The sequence below is a fragment of the Colius striatus genome, chromosome 13, assembly GCF_028858725.1.
Source record: "Colius striatus isolate bColStr4 chromosome 13, bColStr4.1.hap1, whole genome shotgun sequence".
NCBI classification, from domain to species: Eukaryota; Metazoa; Chordata; class Aves; order Coliiformes; family Coliidae; genus Colius; species Colius striatus.
Window position 1 is genome coordinate 3,507,040 of NC_084771.1, and position 16,983 is coordinate 3,524,022.

A 16,983-nucleotide genomic window follows, 5' to 3' on the forward strand; every position below is an offset into this window, starting at 1 on the left:
TTCTCATCAATACAGAAATCTATCATTTATATAACAGCTGATCTGACCCATCTTGTTGATTTTAGCAGTGATTTTCAAGGAGAGAGGCCACCCTTTGCATGTTTATGCAAATATAAATATAAAGGTGTTTATTCCATAACATATTTCAAAAAATATGTAGGAGCAGAGAGTTCTTTTATTTTGCAGTCTTATTATCCATGTTGAATTTGTTTCAGCTCTGGAACAGGATATGGACAACTGAAGTATTACTGTATGAAAGGACTCTATGAGAATGCTTTAAACCTATGCAGTCATTCCTTGCTCCTTTCTACTAACTCCTACTTCTTCACTTTTGTTTGTTTTGTGAAGCAGTGTACCTACAGAGGACAACAGGGAACAGATATGTTGACAGGGATGGGAATTAATAAATACCTTAAGTCCACAAGTTGTCAGGAAAACAAGAGACAAACAACTAGGGATAATTTACAGATTAAGTTGTCAACTGCCTAAAGAATCAGAAGTGTTGTATTACAAGAGTGTTCATACCACAAACAGAACTTTTAAACACACTGTCAATTTGCATTACTTATTCTGTCAATGTCATAGTAGATATATTGTCCTTTAACAAGTCTTTCTGATCACATTCTGTTTGCTTATGTACAAGAATCATCTTGTACTTTTTTATTAACACTTTCATTACTTGCTAAGGACTTCAGGTCTAATATTGGTTGGCTTTTCCTTTTTGGATATTTCCATATGGTGCTGTAAATTCATATGTTTTTATGTTCCATGTTGTCACAGTGAAGCAGAGGCAAATATGTGTTTCTGGGGCTAATATGTTAACTTTTCAGTGTTGCTAGTTATATTTCAAACTTAGTTAGCCATTCTTAAACTTATACTAACATATATGTGTGTGCATCCACTCTAATTACAGTAATTTCTCAAGTCAAGAGGAGCTGATGTCCGTTTGGAGTGATGTTTCCCATTCTTCTAACATCTCTGGCTTTACCAGAAGGAATCAACTGAAAGTAAAATCAAGGTCAGACTTGTGTTAAAACTAACCAGTGTTGTTGGCATATAATTACATACATTGGAATATATTAGAAGCTGGTTTTTCCTAATAGTTTGAATGCTGTTGATGCTGGCACAGCACAGTCAGGAGTATCAGTATACATTAGTATCTACCACCAAACTCTGTGACTGGTAACACTGAAATGTCATAAATAGGAATATTCTTCTCTTACAGACATTTATTCCTTCCTATTTTCTGCCTTTACTTCATTGCCTTTATGCTTAGCAATGCCCAACAAAGGTTTTAAAGCTTAAGCACATTGATTTTAGTGGAATATTGATAAAGCATTAGGGTAAGTAATGAGTTTTACGTGCTAACCTCCACTCTGGCATAACAGAGTAGTTGGAATGAACTAGTTTTTCTGTTGGGACAAAGGTTGTAGCCTTAGAGCTTCTCTGCCTCAGTAGTTGCCAAAGTTCCTGCCACTTTCTCAAATGATCTGTTTCCAGTGGGCATGTGAAGCACTACTTAGCAAGATAGCTCACAGCCTATGACTTCCATTTCATGCTTCAGTGTTTTACTGTTATGTGCACACTTAAAGTGCAGCGAATGGGGTTTGTTACCACTCAGATGGTGATACAGTATAAGAGAATCTGTTAAAGATTTCATTTAAATTCTGTGCTCTTCTCCAAGAACATTCCACATGCCAGTTGATTGCAAGTGATAAGAGGTGTGCTATCACTGCTTTATTTTATTTTAATATTTTCTTTTATTTGTAACATTTTTGCTGGTGTCAAAAGGAGGCTGCCAGTAGTACTGTGGTATTTGGGTTTGACATCCCCCTGCAACTACACACTGGTCACTCATATGATTCTTTTCTCTGTTGCTTATTTGGCTCCCAGGCTCTCAGATTTCAGACCTCTCAGACTGACTGCCTTCAATCAGCTCCACAGAGTGGGTAAAGACTGTGTCGTTCTGTAGCAGTGCTGGTGTTCATTTAATGAGCAAGCATGTATTCCAGGCAAGACAAAAGTATTTTGTTAATTAGGTGACTGGTAAAAAGTATCTTTATTTTTTTTCCCCCAGATATTTCACATGTTAGATAGAAACAGCAACCTTCAAAGCAAAGAACGAGTTAAGGACAGGTCTTTGAAGTCTGATATTGTTCTCAGTAATGTCCAGTGATAGGACAAGGAGCAACAGGTACAAGTTGGAACAAAAGGTTCCAGAGAAGCACAAGGACAAACTTGTTCCCTATTGAGGTGAGGGAGCACTGGCAGGGGCTGCCCAGATGGGCTGTGGAGGCTCCTTCTCTGGAGACATTCCAACCCAGCTGGTTCCTGTGTGCCCTGCTCTAGGTGGTGCTGTCCTGGCAGGGGGGTTGCACTGGATGAGCTTTCCAGGTCCCTCCCAACCCTTAAGATTCTGTGATTTTGTGACTAGATTTGTGTTTCTGGACTCAGGAAATTGGGTATGATGGGTTGATCCTGACTATGTCCCACAGGCCCATCAAAACCTCTCTGTCATTGCCCCTAAGCTGGACAGGAACGAGAAAATGTAATGAAAGGTTCATGGGTTGAGACAAGGAGATCACTCAGCAATTGCTGTCACAATAAAAACTCAACTTGGGGAAAATTAGTTTAATTATTACCCATCAGAACAGAGAAAAGTAGCAAGAATGAAAACTAAATCTTCCTTGACCCCCAGTGGGGTGGAGAACAGGGGTTGTGGTCAGTTCATCACACATAGTGTCTGCCATTCCTTCCTCCCCACAGAGAGGGCTCCTCACACTCTTCTGCTGCTCCAGTGTGGGGTCCCTCCCACAGAGAACAGTCCTCCACAAACTACTCCAGTGTAAGCTGCTCTCATGCTCACAGCTTCCTTTGTGTGTGGGGTCTTGCCCAGGGTGCAGGACCAGGGCCCCACTACAGGCTGCAAGGGAACCTCTGCTCGGGCACATGAGTACCTCATCCTCTTCTTCTTCACTGACCTTGGCTGCACAGCTGTAACACAGCACAGCTGCTTCACATTCTCACTCTTCTCTCCCACTCCAGCTTTCTCCTGTGCAGTAACCATTTTCCCCCTTTTCAAACATGCTATGACAGAGGCATTAGCACCATTACTAATCATCTCAGCTTTGGCCAGTGGTGAGTCTGCCTTAGAGCTGGCTGGTCTTGGTTCTGTCAGACACAGGGAAAGTTTCTGTCATCTTCTTACAGAAGCCACCCCTTTAGTCCCCCCATCTCCCCCCCAAATACATGGGGCAAATACAGGCAGATACTTTCTAATTTTAAACCTCTAGATCTTTGAAGGTGTACTGTGTCTGTCTAGGACATGAAGCTACTTCTTCTATCTTAATCCTTCTATCTTAAACATCTTTGCTCCTATTGCTGTGACAGCAGAAATTGTGTTTAATTGCCAAAGATGAAGTATGGCTAGCATCATTTTGCTTTGCATAAAGATGATGTTTTTGTCTCATTTTATTCTGAGAATTGCCCTTTTCAGCCATTTTCTTCAAGTTTGGAGAATGAGAAAAAGTTACATTAAACATCTTTTAAAGTCCTTAAGCCTGAGGACTAAGAGACTGGGATGTAGAGACTGTGGCATAAATGAATGTAATTGTAGTGACTCACCCCAACCTTGTCTATCTGTACTTGAAGAATGTTTGTTTACAGCTTTACTAGTAAGGAACTATACTAGCAGAAATTTCTATTCAGAAGAGAAAGCAGCAATTTTACTAGTAAAACTACTGAAAAAAATCTTAAGTGCAGTGCTTAAGAGCTACTGTGAGTACCCAGTGTTATGTATTACACTTGAATATAAGGCAGAGAAGGAAAAAAGACTACTATTACCTTGTATCTTTGTGTTCTCTGAAGTAGTGTCAGCTTGACTAGATCTGTTAAAGAGCAAAAAGAAAAAGCAAGCAGTATTCCTTGAGAATGCAGGGAATAAAAATGATATTGTTTCAACTGATGTATTTAACAAGAAGAACATTTTATTTCTCTTGCACTGTAAAACTATTACAATTGCTGTGTCTTGTCTTGGGGCTTGTTTTGAGTTCTATCTCTTTGGTGGACTTTAGAGGCTATAAAGGACTAACCTTTTAATGTGAATTTGAGACTCTACACCCAGTAGAAACACAATCAGTGATTGAGACTGGGCATCAAGCACATGATGAATGTTACAATTAATATTACAAAGCATTCTGCAGTGTATCAATCCAAACCCATAGTCCAGGAATTCTTAGGAACCAAGGCCAGGATCATCCCAGGGTGCAAGATGGAAAGCAGAATATTTTCAAGTTAGAACTAATTAAATGCTAATTAGTGTAGTAATAGCACACTATTCACTTTCCTGCTCTAGTACTGCATTTATTATGGCTCTGTTCAAAAAGAGATATGTGGGCTGTGCATGTTGCATTGCAGATATTTACCCTGGATATTGTTAAGATACTATTTGAATGTTATATGTATAATAATCACCTTCTAGTGTGTTTGTTTTCTCTCTGCATTCATCCATCTCTCTCTCTCTCTCATGTACAATTTTTGAAAACATCTAGTCTCTTTGGTGCATTTAGGAGCACAGAGGAGTTATGTGGTTGCTGTCTCACATGATATGGTAACTGTAATGAGATCTTTCCTTAGATATCCATCATTCTGCATCTGTAAATGGAAACTCACACCTAATGCAGTGGCCTTTTATTGCATAAAAGTGTTAAGCATTACACTGTCTAAACCCACACCAATAAGCGTATAAGTGGTCATAATAAAGGCAGTAGTTCTAATTCTAGGCAGGTGTTTCACAGGATTGTTTAAATATTCATTATGCATATGCCTAAAATGTCAGTACATACTCTTAAAATTTCACTACTCAGGTTTTCAAGGTCCTAATTAAAATAACCATATGCAGTAGCTGATATCTTCTCTTTCTATACTTAACATATTCCTACATTATAGCTGCAGTAATCTGGATCAGGCTATAAGAAAGGTGAATGAGTTTTATTGCTACCTGACAGCACTTTGTAAAACCTGCATTATTGCTGGAAGAGGAATATGTAGCAATAGCAGCTTACTCTCTTCCTTGGGCATGTTAGGCATTTCCTTCACTAATTTCTTTCTTATTTCTATTAGAATTAAGGCCACTTCACCTTGAAAAAGAAGCACCACACTTAACATTTACTTGAAAAAATGCAAAAGAAGGAAGGGAAAAAATATTTTGTTACTCTTAACTGTATATTCTCTCCACATTGATGAGGAAAGAGATAGAGAACATACATGTATGAAGTGTCTCACCCCAGCTAGGCAAAGGCTAGGGCTTTGTAACATCACAAAGGACTGTCACTGTCCTCACAGCAACTTGAAGGTTTTTCTCTGGGATGACTACATTTCAAAAGAAACTCAAAAAGTGTTTTGAAGTTCAAAAAGAGCCTCAGAGACTTGGTCCAGGAGAGAGTGAGTTTCGTTTGGCAGCCACAAGCAATGTTTGTGGCATTTGAGGACCTGCTATGCCGTCTGAAAGGAGTCATATGGCTTCCAGGAGATGATGTAGGAAAGGAGTGTAGCAGGTAAGGGACAGTATTGTCATGTTCCAAATCTATTTCAGAAAAACAATCAAACAACACTACCCCAAATTTTTGTTTTTCAACTCTTAAAAAGTGTTTGCCTTTTGATTACATCAAATGTAGTTATTTTTCAGCAGTATTTTGGATTGACTGTCATCCAGGCAGCTCCCAAGCTGCTTGGAGCCCATATAATGCTGTACAGTGTAGCATTGGGCAGTAATACCTCACTGGGCTCTGAGTGAGCTGCCCCAAGGACTGTGTAATTAGAGTGCAGGTCCTGAAGCTTTATGGAACTGGCTGTTGCCTTGCAAGGGCTGCACTCTGCTACAATGGATGGTGGCACCTTGTTTGGTTGTCTCTACCTCAGATGATTCTGGTGTATTCCTACTCTGGATACTTCTTCAGATTTTGAGTCATCTGAAAGCTGTTAAATGCTTTTCAAACCACTCCTTGCTCAGTTCATCCAGCAGAGATACTCTGCTGGATTTTCACCTCTCCATATTATTTAAATTTGGCCCTGAGAAGACAGAAGACAGAGGGATGTGAGTTACTGTAGAATGCCTCCAAGCTGGTATATTCACAGAATCACAGAATTGTTTAGATTCGAAAAGAACTTGAAGATCATCAAGACTAACCATTAACCCAACACTGCCAAGTCACCACTAAATTGTGTCCCTAAGTGCCACATCTATATATCTTTTGAATGTCTCATGACTCAGTAGTGATGGTGACTCAATCACTTCCCTGAGCAGCCTGTTCCAATGCTTGATAACACTTTCAATGAATATATATTTTCCAAATAAACCTCCCCTGGCACAACTTGAGGCCATTTCCTCTTGTCCTGTCACTTGTAATCTGGGAGAAGAGACCAACACCTACCTTGCTACAACCTCCTTTCAGGGAGCTGTAGAGAGTTCTCATGTCTCCCCTCGATCTCCTTTTCTCTAGGCTAAACACCACCAATTTCCTCAGTCACTCCTCATCAGACTTGTGCTCCAGATGCTTTCTGAGCTTTGGTGCCCTTCTCTGGACACACTCCAGTCCCTCAATGTTCTTCTTGTAGTAAGGGGCCCAACACTGAACACAGCATTTGAGACATGACCTGACCAGCAGTGAGTACAGGAGCATAATTGCTTCCATAGCTGCTGGTCACACCATTTCTGATACAAGCCAGGATGCTATTCACCTCCTTGGCCACCTGGGCACACTACTGGCTCATGTTCAGGCAGTTGTACAGGAAAACTGCCAGTTCCCTTTCTGCCAGGCAGTTTTCTAGCTACTCTTCCCCAAGCCCCTAGTGTTGCCTTGGGTCATTGTGACCCAAACATAGGAGCCAGCACTTATTGTGTTATAGTTCTCTGTCCATGGCCATCTAGATGATTTTCTATGCTGTACATTAGTGTTGTTCCTGCCCACTGCATTCCCTCATTGGTGTACTTGTCACTTAATGGTTAAGCTTATAAGCTTGTGTTCGTAAGTGGCATCTAGACTTTTGTGTTTATTATGTAGTATGACAGACATTACAATGCTTGTTGAATAGTCCATCTATGAGACTTAAGACAACAGGAAAATATTACTTGTAGCTTAAAAAGGATGATTCTGGAGCAAGCCAAGCATTAGGAATCTAATCCTAATTGCTATTGCAGTATGCTGCAAAGTTCCATCAGGCAGTAGTGTTGGTCCCTTGTGCTGAAGGAGTTGTTATTGGCAATGTGCAATTCTGCTTAGAGCTGTTCCAGAACATCAAAAATAATTCTTACTATTTAAGAGAATAAATATCAATTTGAGGCCCATCATCACCCTTCTGTCTTTCCCACATTTCTCTTCCACTTATTTTGCTACAAATACTTTGCTGTTTTGTCCAGTTTTGATACTGTTCAGATTCCTAGCAACACAGAGTTAGCTTTTATTAAAAAATGATCATGAAACCTGAATGAGATACATAATGAAGTGACATTTTATTCAGATCATGACCAGCCAGAAAACACCAGTGGCTTGGGAGATATGAACTGCCCATTCAACTCAGTAGAGAAGACTAGTGGAACCTGTAAAGCACCACTGATCTAATATGTTTGTGCCTTTGTCCATAATCACTTTCTTTTTATCATCCAGAGGATGCCTTTGCTTTCTGTGCCCCAGCCTGGGCAATCCCAGTGACTGCAGGTACATCTATGTCCCCCAAATCTGTCCACTATAAATATTCTTAGATAGTGAAATCCAGACATGATACAGCCCTGTGCAATCAGTGAAGATAATGAAAATGAAGCCAATGCAGGTTTCTGAGCAACATATTCTGAGATTCCTTGCCACAATATTTACATATTTTTAAGAGGAACATGTAGAAATGCCAACCCAGTATTCCAGTGTATCATAGTCTGGAGTTTGTGTTTATGTGGCATTGAATCATATTCTAGTCTCCTTTTTGAACAGTCTCCTCTAATCCATACTCCTTACACACGTTCCATATTCTTATACATTTTCCATTGTTTCCTACTGGATATGAGAATTTTTCCCCTTGCTTAACATGCCCATATTTGCCTTTTTTCACCTAGAATGTATTTATTTACCAGAGGAATTCTGTAGTTAATGTAAGTTTTCCAAGTCTTAGCTTATTCCAGACACAGGACTCATGACCTTTTACCTTCCTCAGTTTGTTCAGATAGTCCATTAGTAGTCTGTTGTCAGATGTGATTAATATTAGCTTAAAAAAAGCATTATGAGACCTGCAGTGTATTTTGCTCCCAGCAGAGTTATTTACAGAGTGTTAACTTATTTTTGGCCAGTCTTCTACCACTAACAAACTGAAAAGTGGCTTATACTGAACAACTTGTGTCCTCCATGGATACAGAAATCAGCATATACTTCCACAGTACCGTGACTTAGCTATTGGTCAGGTGGTAATCAGCAGTTGCCCAGTGTTTGGGTCTGATTCCACTCCCAGTAAATCAGGAGAAAAGGGTTTGGATTTGAATCTTACATGGGAGGTCAGGATCACCCGGTTTCTGTATTTATCTGTAGAGAAATCTGTCGTATCTTGCTTCAGTCAAGGAAAAAACAAAACCATGAGCAAAACTCATCATAAATTCAACACCAATTACTACTCTCAGAAGTCAATATGGTCATGTAGGGAAATGATGCCTTTGAAAAGGTGAAGCAATTGTTCTCCTCTGTATCAGTGCTGTTACTTATCCACCTAGTAACAAATATATTAGTTATTCACTTAAATATTAATGCAAGTACATGTTTTATTAAGTAATTTTGGTTAAAATCATCATTGCTGCAGTAAGGCTGGAGACCCTTATGTGAGGGTGTGATTGCCTCATGCTACCCAAGGAGTTGGCTGTCAGTTTTTCGAGCAAGCAGAGTCTCACAAGAAGTGAGTTGGATCAGTCCTGTTGTAATATGATCAACATGAAATGAGCTTGAGAGTCTCTTCCTGAGATCAAAAGAGGAAATAAACATTTTTCCTCCCCACATTCTGAGGATGACAGGCAGAGGTATGTGTGTCTGAGTGACAGAGCAGCATAAACCTGATTCTTCACCTCTCCTCTTCTCTCTGAGCAACAGAACTGCTTGACACTTAGTGATGGCTGATTTATTAACTGGGTTTGACCTGTGTTTATTGAGTTAGCACAAGCAAAAATCACATCTGCCAGTTTCTGCCACTGTGGATAAAGTGAATGTTTTAATGTGGGTACCTTAACCACTAAATTCCTGAATCTTTTGTTTTTGAGACTCATCTATTCCTGCAAACCACACTGTTCCTTATTATACATGGATTGGGTCTACCTAATGTTTATTTAAATATATTTATTCATAAATGTGGTATCTAGTTCTATATATAGTCTCTTTTTTTATATATATGCAGCTTGGTACAGAACCACAAAGCTGTCAATAGCAAGCAGTGCAAATATTTACAATCCAAATGAGCAGGCAAAACATGTTGTGCTGTTATGCTGACTTATTATTGGAGCCGTGTCATGCATGGCTGAGCAACAAAGGATTAAAAGCTGAGAAAATGCTAAATGGTGCTGATAAACAAAAAAGTCCCTAAAGGCCAAAGACTCCAACAGATTCATTCCATAAAAAATACAATCTGTGTCCAGACCCTTGTACAACAGGAGCTTTAATCTGTTAATCAGTGAGTCTTCAATAAGTATTTTTATTTATGATAGCACTCAAAAATGTTTAGGCTGTGTTCAGCCATATGGAGGCATCATGTTTAAAGACATCACTGACTTCACAGATTCCACAGGGCAGGAGGATAGTGTAAAGAAAAGTAGCCAAACACAGAATCATGTGAGAAGGGTAACTGTGCATCACATGTTAAGTTGAATGCTTAAAGTAAGAGTTGATTCTACAAAATGTATTGGATTGTGAGGCAAGAAATCTGAATGTTGTTCCCTTCCCTTCTCTCCTAACAATGTAAATAAGTTCTCTGATTTTCTGCAATTTGTTTTCTTCCCAACCCTTCTGTATTTTGTAAGCTTTCTGTGGCAAAGCCTGTTTCTCACTCTTTGAGTGTGCTTTCCCAAGTGAACTTGAAACTAAATTTCCAGTGGGGCTGCCGTATTTCTGCTGGGAGGACTGTCTGCAGTAACAGTATGTCTTACAGAAATTATCTTCCACTGAAACAGCACTGTCCTAGTGTTCCCAATCTTAATGAAATCTCTGCAAATTGGTGTTTAGTGAGCAACGTTTGTAATCCAAATGAAAAATGAGTTTAGTTTGGAATACTGCAGATAAAACTAATTATAACAGCACCCCACAGGGAAACTGAAACAAAGGTAGGTTTTGGTAAAGATTCCTGATTCAAGGCAGCATATCTGCAAACCAGAGCTGGTAATAAGTAGATGAGACATCCATAGCTGCCCTGAGTAAATAATACATGTCTCCTGTATTTGTTTATTCTAAATTCTTAGACTGATTTGCAAACCTCAGACTGATTTCTTGATGGCCCTATAGCCCTCACTCAATGCAGGAGAAAAGGTTACACTTTAAAAGAAAAGGCAACCAAGTTTCTCTTTGTACCTTTGTCCAATGAAGATGAGAGCATCCGGGACTGGGACTGATGTAGATACAATGGGATTCTGTATCTAGGCATTGAAAAACCAAATCCACCTCTCACTCTCTAGTATCTACCAGGTGATTAATATGTTGTTGCATAGTACAGAGTGTTCAACTTTGGTGTTACAGTGCCATTACCTTTCTTTTATTGCTGAATACCAAGAAGCTGTGTTCTTCTACCTGAACATAGCTGAGGCTTTCTGGCACTCAGTGTCATGTTTTTCATGCAGTAAATCTGCCTTTTGTTTTTTGAGTAAAGACCGAGTAAGGTTGCTACATCTCGTTCCAAGTGTTTAAGTGTTTTATTTAAACTCAAATGTGAAGGGATTTATGTTAGATGAAAAGAGATTGCTAGGCTACAAGGTAAAGAGGAAAAACACAAGGATGGTGGGAGGTGAAGTGCTGCATAGTCTGATTGAAAAACAGTCAGGAAAACAGAGCTTGGAAAGGTTAAGGTAAAGGCCAGGAACACGTTGCATATACTTTTCCTGTTTACCAGAATGTTTTCTCTAATAAGAGGATGTTTAAAATAAATCCCTTTAGAAAATCCAGAGTACAAGTCACAAGAGATAAGCATTATCATGAACTACTATTTTGTAAGAAAATATAAGGGATTTTTTTCTTCCTTTTTCCTATTTTTTAAAATAAACAAAACACCAGCCCCCTGTTCTGTCACCAGGGATCCACCTCACTACTGTTACAGACTGTCCCACCATCCACAATGAGCTTCAGAGGAGGGGACCATAGAGAAAGGTCAAAACTGGACAAGATCTCTAAAACCACCTCTGCTTCTTTGAGTCACGGTGACAAATTAGTGACCAAAAGTTCACTCAAAGGCTAATCAGCCCTTGCTTTTCAGACTATCTCCTTATAATCAAAGATGTGTTTTTATTTTTATTTGAATATTTTAAGGTAAGCTTGGCTTTTTTTGAAACATCTCACAAATAAGTTATCCATGTTCATGTAACATATCAGCTTTAACCCATGTCAGGCCATACAGATGATTTAATTGGAAAGTGTGTCACATGTATTCCAGATAGTGTCAATGAACTCCAAACCTGTTACTAACATGTTTATGATTAAGAACACATTATGCTGTAATTAGCAATAAACTGTCTTCTGCAGAGTATAGAAGTGATGTGCCTGACTTTCCATGAAGAAATCTGAAGTTGGCTGCTTTGCTGGATAAAGTAATTTCAAGCTCAATCCCTTGAAAAGAATAGATAAGTTGTGTCAGCAAGTTGTCCCAACTGCTAGATGGTTTCATTTATTTTCTTTGTGGTATCTAAAAGTCATGTCTGTGTTCTCTCCTATGGCTTAGTTTCTGCACAGCTCTAATGTATCTGTAGAGATCTCACCAACAGCAAGAGAAATTAATAATAGAGCCAGTCGAATGCATAATGCCCACCTGTAAAATAGTGACTCATATTACATTCACAGATTGAAGACAATTGACCAAAGTAGGTTGTGAGGGGACAATAGTGACAGAAGAGATGATAATTCCCCAGGATAATAAACTGCCTGAGCAGGGGAATGGAAATATTCCTGGTTAAAATAAGAACAGTGTTACTCTCAGTGCTACCATAAAGTTTCACATAAACTTTGTGATAAAACTATGCCCCTAGGAGTAATTTGGATGTATTTAGGGCATTATGCCTGTAAAGCCTGTTTGATTAAGATTGAAATGTGTTTGTGAGAACGTGATAAATGTGAGTCTTATGTGACTGGAGGGAAGGAAGAAGGGCAGTGTCAGAAAAAGAATAGTATGAAAAGGAAAAGAAAAATGGGTAAATACTGAAACAAATAATGGAGTGCCTTGAAGAAGCCAAGAAAGTGAGAAAAGTAAGTGAAAGGGCTCTCAGAAATGCTGTATTTCTTTCAAGGCAGACAGGGGAAAAACAGGGTTTGAAATTGCAGCAGTAAGGTTCAGCAAATGTTTGTTGGAATGTTGTAGTATTTAAATAACACTGGCTATGGGATTATTAAAAAGGTCTTTACAATCAACTCTTGAATAAAACCCTCCATGACCTGTTTGAATGAATGAGGAAACAGAGTCACAGAGTATGTAAGAAACTTGCCCATGATTCCTGAATATTTAAGTGAAAGAGCAGAGAGCACATGTACTACTACTTGCCTTGGACTTTGAGAGTTTGCCAGGCTCTGGCCATCTGAGAGCAGAACAATTCCAAGTAAAGACTTATAAAAGTCAGGAGTTTATTTTACACATTCTTGTTTATTAGAGATCCTAAAATTATGGTTTTGACACAGGAGAATTTACCTTCTTCTGGGGCATGTAGTAATGGCTTCTGTTGACAGATGCTAGTATAACTGGATTAAGAAGATGAACCACTATATTTATTCTTGTATTCTATTGAATAAATATTTCCAAAGCTTGCCCAGGGTATTGCTCCAGTTGGTTCCACCTGACATTCTGAAACATGTTTCATTTAATGTGTTTAGTACAGATTTACAGTCATAACGCCAAAAGAAGTGAGACTAAACTAGTGCATAATTCACAGCTCCTTCTTCCATGTAGACCATGCCCTTTGGCTAAGAGATGATTTTGGTGTGGAGAATTTGAGAGATATATATATGTCACAGTGTGTTGAGAAACCCAAATGTTGCTTCAAAACGTGCACAAACCAAAGCAATTTGAGAATTACCTACAAAGATCAAGTGAGCAGGGATGCTGCTAAGCTTAATTTCAATTTCTCCATTTATTAATTTTAAACCCCAACATGACTCCCTGTGCTCAAATATTTTTGCCTCAAAGCCTCCAGTTTGAAAGAATGTATTTCTAAATAAATATTTAGGATTATTTCATGGCTCTCCTACTCAGTTTATTTGCTTAAAAAATACATTTCAGAAAGTATTCACGTCTGAGCACCAAGAATTTTAACTGCTTTCCATGGTTTATCTCCCTTTAGTACTAAATTACAACTGTATATATATAGTAAAAAAATATTTATCAGTGTTTACATAGCACTTTTCATTCAGAAGGGTCCAGAAGCACCCAATAACCTTGAAAAACTATAATACAAGCTACATCAAGGTATCCTATGCCCCATCATTGAAATGCAGGCAGGATGCTGGACTTGATAGAGCAATCATCTGTTCTGATATGGCATATCCTACATTCCTACATGATAGTAGGCTGCTCTGGAGAGTCTATGCATAGAATTGGAAGTAGTGTATTGTACTTTCTATGTAACTTTTTATTTGGGGTTGTTAAATATAAATATTGCCAAACTATTTCTGTCATAAGCTTTCTATACTATAACAATTTCCTCTGCTTGACTAGAATATTAAATATTTTTCTGGAACCATTACAAATCATTAGCTGGACCAGTTAAATACAAGGCTGACCTTCATCTAGTAATTCCCTTCTTCAGTCACAAGCAAACAGCTGTAGACCATAAAGAGATTAATGACAACTGTTTGTCACCTCTCTCTGAAGTACTAAAGAATTTATAGAGAGAAATTGTTTTATAGGTTGCATTACTGGCTTTAGATGAAGCATCCTCTCATTTTAGTGACTACTAGAATTAAGACTCTGGTGTGAACTTAAACTGTTCTTATTAATATACATTTCAGTGGACCTGTGGGCTTCAATGAGGCAATGAATGTTCTGTAGTGGCTCTTGTAGAGAGTCAGTATGGGAGTTTGTGTGCTGAGAAGATTATAATCCAAATAAATTAGACACTTCAGTAAATAAATTTTTAAGTATTTACAGAATTCTTTAAGTTGGAAGAGACCATTAAGGTCAAGTTCAAACTATTTAGATAGGTTGCATACAGATGATATGTTAAACAACTGTTCTTGACACTTATCAGTGCTTTATTTTTGTTTATCACTTCCTCCTCCTACGTGTCCACAATCTCTGTGTGATTGCAGAGTTCACTTTCCCCATGCTTACTCCAAGAAAAAGTAATGCAAGAGAAAATAAACGATTAAGACAGACACCAATTATGGACAGTGTCAACTCAGTCTTTCAGTTATCAATCATCTATTCCAGGTAGCTCAAAGATGACATGTTTTGGGTGAGTAGCAGTACCTTATTCATTTCCTCAGTTTCCATCATGTATAAAAAAAGCTGAGGCAGAAGTACCAGAGTACAAATAAACTCTTGTGCTATTCCTGAGGGCTTGACCCACCTCCTTGGTGAGTAACCTCTCTGTGATATAGCTGAGACGTAAGGGTTTATACATGATAATAAACAAACATAAAAATGAATGGGAACTCTGTCAGTGCTATGAGACACTCTACATTTTCCTGGGGGCAGTTAGATAGCAGAAACAATGTTTCAGTGCAATTGCTCCCTGTGGGAGTTTTTCAGAAGGGGACTGTATGCTTGGGATTCTCAGCATGTCTAGGTTTTACCAAACTGTTTGTGGCTTCATATAGGCAAAGATATTTCTAAATCCAATTTTAGGTACCTTCAGTTTCACTAATGGTATTAGAGATGACTTGGGACCAAGGAAGTGTTCTGGGACTTCCAGTTTTGAATTCAGTTCTTTGTTCTGCTGAATCACCCCTTCTGACCCACAGGCAAGACTTCTAACCCCTCTGGCTTGGATTTAACCCACCTAGCTTCTGACATTTAATAAGACATGAAGTAGTCATGCTGCTGCCTAAGGCTTCCTGAATAGTTAATAGACAAAGTGTGGCATTTCTATGTAGGTGTACCAATCTGTTACCCTTAAATATACAAAAAGCTTCAAGCTTTTATATATTCTTAACTAAGGCATTTCAGTTGCTTTGACTGGATTTAGGTGGTATGAAACCACTGTATTTCTTACCTTTTCTCTTTTTCTTGTTATTATTCCCTTAGGTAAGCATTGCCACAGCACAGATCTGTACAAATGCAGACCTGATTTCCAGGTCTACAGCATTAGGCCCTTTAAGTGCTGTAATAACACAAAAAATAACAGAAGCTCTCATTGTTACTGCTTTGCATCAATCGGATTACTTTTCCAACTGTCAAACTATGGGGCTGTCTAGTTTGCTTTAGCACAGGGAGGTTGTCGATTATGATGTTGGAATTAAATGTAGTACTTTATTTCCAGATTAAAATTAATGTGTACCCCTAGCAGAAGTGCAAGTGATAGGAATCTGTCCAAGAGAATGATTGACGTGCATTATGTGAAAGTAGTCCTAGTCTAAGGTTACCTCCTTGTGCTGATCTTTCCTCCTAGTTCTTGCAGGGAGAATGTACTGCCATGGCTCTCTGTGAATGCAGAATGCAGAACATAACTGTTATACCTGTAGCTTTTGTCTTCAGACAAGGCTGACTTCCAGACTCTGTTGTCAGGAATAAATGATATGGTGACATTTTTGTAGACTGAGACAGAAAGATTCTCTTATTTCAAGACAAAGGCGAATGACAACTACCGCTCTCAGAAGGAAAGCTTAATCAAAGCTTAATTCCCTCTTATAATTAAGTCTTCAAAATTGATACATGACACATTCCAGCATGGCCTTTTAAATTTAATTATTTTTCTAGGGACTAAAAGAGTAACTCTGATTAAAAAAGTACAGTATGCCAAGCAAAACTTGCAAAACCATACTGAGAATTCTCTGCCTGTGATGCTACAAGAGCCATGTAGGTCCTGGGAGTTATGGCAGCACTACAGTAGGAACAAAATATGAACTTATGAATGCCAGTCTGGTCCTTCTCTCTGCATTTACTTGCATAAAGAGTTGACACAGAGAGCTGAAGGCTGCATGGAGAATGATTGGAACGAGACCTTGAGTACTGCATCATGTTGAATTACCCTGTTTGAGAAGAAGTTCGTGCTTGTGTTGCGTTACTTGTCATCCTTGTATCAGGGAGAACAGACCTCTGAAAATAACTCACAAGTATAAATTTGTATTTTCTCACTCTCATAGTAAAACAAAGCACACATTTTACCTCTATGGTTCCCATGCTTGCTGTCTTCATCCTTACTGACTGTTCAACCAACAAAATAAGCATAATTATAAACAAAAAATCAGAGATAAAAATGATATGATACAAATCTGATGTTATTCACTGTTGAGAAGTGTTGCCTGAGTATTTGGCTCCAAAAGTTCTCTATCTGCTGTCTGTATTTTGATGCTTACCATAGAATGGACCTTTATCATAGAATCATGGAAGGGACCTTTAGAGATCATCTAGTCCAACCCCCTTCCACACTTCATGAAGACAGTACAAGAAGAGTGGCAGAGAAATTACATTAAAGCAGACTGTATTTGCACTTTTTGGGATGAGTTTTGTAAAACTTTGTCTTGTAAAATAAACAGCCAGTCTTTTGAATTGGAGAACACTGTATGAGGTCATGGTGAAACCATACACATTAGCCAGTCATTTGGAAACACCTTTAGC